This window comes from Triticum dicoccoides, chromosome 6A, assembly GCF_002162155.2.
Source record: "Triticum dicoccoides isolate Atlit2015 ecotype Zavitan chromosome 6A, WEW_v2.0, whole genome shotgun sequence".
NCBI lineage: Eukaryota > Viridiplantae > Streptophyta > Magnoliopsida > Poales > Poaceae > Triticum > Triticum dicoccoides.
This window is the reverse complement of record NC_041390.1, coordinates 125,686,682-125,692,136: the sequence shown is the minus strand read 5'-3', so window position 1 is coordinate 125,692,136 and position 5,455 is coordinate 125,686,682. Positions and strand designations below refer to the sequence as shown.

Genomic DNA, 5,455 nt, shown 5'->3' with positions numbered 1-5,455 from the left:
GTACAAGCTATTACACTCTTTCTTGAACTCATGTTGGCAAATCAATAATTCAACAAGGGCAAGCTCAACATACACACAGGCTGATTTTGGTCGTGACACTCCGGACAGGCTGATTTCCGTTTTCCGGTTAGTCGACTGACCAATAACTTTTTCAGTCGATTTGCTCTACTCGAGCGTTCTTGTACGACCTGCTCACTTCATCATCTAACTACTCATTTCACTTCACGCATGCATGTATTTCTTTCTTGCTGCGTCCGGATGTATGTATCAGAACCTTTTTTTTAATGAAAACTGTAGGTACCTAATCTTATTCTCATGGTGGCAACTATACGTACGTAACATAATCTGATTCTCCTGTGTAATATTCAAGCACAATCATGCCCGTCCCTATTCAATCGAGCCTAAAATAAAAATAAACTTTCTAAGATATAATGAATTAGTAACATTGGGACTGCCTTTTAAGAAAACAAAAAAAATAATGACAAAATTTGTGCATAATTTACACATAAATTGCGGCTTTTCTTAATATGCAACAATAAGAATATAACAGTCAAATTTTCGCAAATGATAAGTTTTATAAAAAATATTAGTTAGTCGCATTGGTATTACCCATAAAAAATATAGAAGATAAAATAAATTTAAAATAATGTTGTTTTCTAAGGAAGAATGAATTAGTGCTACAGCTAGTACCCTTTAAGAATAAACAAACTAAAAAATAAATGGTGAAATTTTTTGCACAAAATTTACGCTAAAATTATGTTTTTTAATAATATGCAAGAATAAGCATATAATAAGGGAATTCTCGCAATAAAATTTTTTCAAGAAGAAATGATTAGTGCCATTGGTATTACCATTTAAGAAGAAGATGATGAAAACAAATAATGAATTTTTTAGCATACAATTTGCACAACAAATACCCTTTTATAACATGCAAGAGTAAGCATATAATAGTAGATTTTTGTGAAAATTTATTTTCCTATGAAGGAATAAATTTATATTACCCATAAACAAAATCAAAATAATGAATGTTTCTAAGAAAGAATGAAACCCTTTAAGAAAAAATAAAATGAAAAAGAAAAAACTTTCAAAACTTACACACAATTTGCACTTAAATTGCACCTTTTGAAATATTGCAAAGAATAAGCATATAATAGTGCATTTTTCTCATTGTACCATAGTTTACACATAGTGTAATTGAAATAATGTATTTCCTTTAAGAAGTCAAAAAATAAAGAAAAACTTACGCACAACTTAGCACCGAAATTGCACTTTATCGTAATATGCAAAAATAATCATATAATCATGAAATTTTGGAAAATGTTATATATATTTGTTTGTATATAATTACGTTCAGCCAAAAAACCACAAAAAAGAAATAAATGAAAGAAAAGAGAAAAAAGGAAAAAACACATAGAAACATAAAACAGAAATAAAAATGAAGCAAAAATACCCACAAAAGAAAGAATTAAATTTCCACAAATAGGGGTCAATCGATTCTACACAACCCAACTCACCACCAAAATGACATAGAAAAAAAAGAAAACAACACAAATCTCCAAGCATAATCGAACGGTCACAAAATCGACTGGCTATAGCCCAGTCGACTAGATTTTATTTTAGGGCCAGACACTTTTTTTCTTAACCACCTTGTAGCCTCACATATTCATCTCAAAGCATGCATGAAAACCGTGGACTTTGGCGGCCGAAACTATGTTAGCCTGTGACGCAAGAGCACGTACATGTAGGCACCACGCGTACATAAACATGAAGACACGCCCACATGCATACACACACAAGCACCACACACACACTCATCATTAGCTTTTTTGTTGTGCGGATGGAGAGTTATTAATACTAAAACTAATACAAAATCAAAAGAACTTTTTAAAAGAGAAAGAAATTAAATTCGCACAAATTATTGGCATTGGTGTTACCATTCAAAAAGAAGGAAAATTGAAAATAAATTAAACAAATGATGAAAAAATTGCAGACAACTTACACATAAATTGCAATTTTTTTATAATATGCAGGAATAAATATATATTAGTGAAAACTAAAACAAGATCAAAAATGAAATGAAAATAAAACAATAAAAATGGAGTTTTCTTTGAAAGAATGAATTCATGGCATTGGTATTACCATTTCAGAATAAAAAACCTAAAATAAAATCAAAATAATGAAGTTTTCTAAGAAAGAATGAAACTCTTTAAGAAGAAACAAAATGCAAAAGAAATTTTTTCAAAACATGCACACAATTTGCACCGAAATTGCACTTTTTGAAATATGCAACGAATAAGCATATAATAATGCATCTTTTGCATTCTACTATAATTTACACATAGTGCAACTAAAATAATATATTTCCTTTAAGAAGAAGACTAAAAAAACTTACACACCACTTTGCACCGAAATTGCACGTTATCATAATATATATAAATAATCATATAATCATGAAATTTTGGCACATATTATATAGTATTTGTTTGTATATAATTACACTCAGCCAAAAACCCACAAAAAACAAAAAATAACCAACAAAGGAAAAAAAGAAATGCGTAGAAACATAAAATAGAAATAAAAAATGAAGCAAAAATACCCATAAGAGAAAGAATTAAATTTCCTAAGGAAGAATGAATGATCGGCATTGGTATTACCATTTAAGGACAAAAAAATGCGAAAAAGATTTTAAAACAAACAATGACAAAATTTGCACGAAATATACATTAAAAATGTGCTTCTTTACAATATGCAAGAATAATCATATAAAAGTAGATTTTTTGCAAAAACAAAATCTGAGAACAAATGAATTGTGGCATTGGTATTAACCTTAAAGTAGAATGAAAATGAAGTAAAGACGAAAACAACATCAAAATAATTATTTTTTTAAAAAAGAATGAATTAGTGGCGTTGGTATTTTCTTTAAGAAGAAAAAAATATAACAAAAACTTACACACAACTTTACGCCGAAATTGCATTTTCTCGGAATATGCAAAAATAATCGTATAATCATGAAATTTTGGTACATATTATATAGTATTTGTGTGTGTATAATTACATGCAGTTAAAACCCCCAAGAAACAAAATTATAACCAATAAAGGAAACAAAAAAGAAAAATAAAATATGCTACCCAGAATTAACGGGCGCAACCAAGACAAAGAAATCGGCCGGTACCGATTTGACTAAGCAAAACAACGCGTCAAACGATTCCTTGCAGCCCAGCCAAACAACAGAATTAAACAGAAAAAATAATAAAAACAACACAGATCTCAAAGCATGATCCAATGAACAGAAAATTGACTGACCACAAAATAAAAAGTCAGCTGATTGAAATGTAGCTAAAGTGAAGCCGATCTGCTCGAACCATGCATAACACGGTGCATGCAGCCCACTGCAGGCGTCGGTCGATCAGCAGCTGGAACGTGGGACCCCAACCTTGACCCGTACGTAAACAAAACTTGGCGTGTGTGCGTCGCTGGTGGCTTGGTGTGTGCGTGTGAGGCAACGGGTTCGTTCGAAGTAGAGTTCTTACATGCGTGCGCCGGAAGAATAGATATGGTGGCACCGGAGGAGCGGGTGGCGGCCGGCCGCAAGACCTTGCCGGAGGAGTGCAAGAGCCTGTGGCACATCGCCGGGCCGGTGATCCTCACCGGGCTCTTCCAGTTCCTCATCGAGTTCATCACCGTGGCCTATCGCCGGCCGCATCGGCAAGGTCGAGCTCGCCGCCGTCTCCATCGTCATCAACGTCATCTCCAAGGCCTCGGCTTCGGGCTTACCCAGTAGCCGAATAATCGCGCTGCTCGTTAGTTAAGCTGCTACTTCTAGTTATATAATCAGCCGCAGCCCGCAGCGGGACGGTACGCGCGGTGGGGCGTGCCGCAGCTCTTCGCGTACGCGGTCAACTTCACCATGCAGAAGTTCTTCCAGGCGCAGAGCCGGGTGTGGGTCATGACGCTCATCTCCGGCGCCTTCGTCGCCGTGCACGCGCTGCTCAACTGGGTCGTCGTCGACGTAGCCAGGCTCCGTCGCGGCCTCGTCGGGGCGGCCGTGGTGGGCAACGTGTCGTGGTGGCTCCTCGGTTCGGCGCAGTTCGCGTACGTCCTCGGCGGGTCCTTCCCGGAGGCGTGGAGGGGGTTCTCGCGGAAGGCGCTCGCCAGCCTCGGCGGCTTCGTCACGTTCTCCCTCGCGTCGCCCGTCATGCTGTGGTTCGTATCTTCTTTCTCGGCCAATTATGGATGAAATGCACGTGTTCTTCAGTGTGGTACAGTTAACACTGAATGACATATACTCGTATTTTCTACTCCGTATTTTTGTTCTGCAGCTTAGAAATGTGGTACTCATTCTGGTGGGTTGCTTGAACAACCCAGTGATTCAAGTTGTTGGGGCCGTGACCATATGGTTAGTGCACCTGTCAACAGTGTCTGTTTTTGCTTCTCAAAGTTGAAGTGGACATAGATAATCTCTACCGATGCTTGCTCGAATTTTGCTGCAACAGCACGAACTACAACATCTGGACACTGACGGTAGCATTCGGTTTCAATGCCACAGCAGTGAGGTACGCGCGCATCTCCTCTGACTCTGATGAGTTTCTGTGCTCTCAAACAGCAGAAGAAATGACTCTCACCTGTCCTGTTTCTCGTGTTTGGTTTGGCCAGCGTTCGCGTGGCGAACGAGCTTGGCGCCAGACACCCGAAAGCAGCAAAGTTATCGGTCGTGGTGGCCGTGACCACGTCGGCCGCCGTCGGGCTCATCTTCACGGTCGTCGCCCTTGTGGCGAGGAGGCAACTTCCGAGGCTTCAGGGAGACTGCAAGACTGGGCTATCTTCTGGCTGCCACCATATCCCTCAACAGCATCCAGCCGGTGCTGTCAGGTAAATGCATCATCATCGAGAGCTTCACGCTTTTTGTTAAGTATGTCAATCTGTTCAGAGCAAATTGGCGATGTCACTTGTGTGCGTGTATGATTTCAGGAATGGCTGTTGGTGCTGGGTGGCAATCCTTTTAAGACATGTTTAACATGCTGCTTGCAGCAATTGGAAAGTAATTACCCGTACTGTTTTCTTTGAGAAAACATCTAAAGAGCATCTTAGATCGGATTAACATGGTACATATACACTTGGGCGGGTCCCTCGCGTCGTCCCCGCCCTGGCCGACTCGGGGGCTCTCCAACCCTAGGCGCTGCCGCCACCCTCTCCGCCTCCCCTCCTCGCGCCGCCGCCGGATGACGCCCCCGGGTGAAACTCGCGTGGCAGACGGCGGCGGCGGGGGGACTCCCTCTCCCGGCTCCCCTTCCTCCACGGGCGACGGTGTCCTGCGGCGCTCGCGGTTTGGCGCGAGGTGGCAATCCTCGGCAAGCAGTGGCGGGGCGCGCGGCGGTGGGCCTCGGCAGGCGATGACGGCTGCGCGCGGGGCTGACTCCGGGGCGGCGGCGCGGGCACGGATCCATCGTGGATTTGG

General features: G+C 40.8%; 1 pseudogene; it reads left to right on the top strand.

The window, feature by feature from the left end:
* The first annotated feature begins 3,553 nt into the window (after positions 1-3,553).
* On the top strand, positions 3,554-5,003 carry LOC119315753 (annotated as a pseudogene).
* The last annotated feature ends 452 nt before the right edge of the window (positions 5,004-5,455 follow it).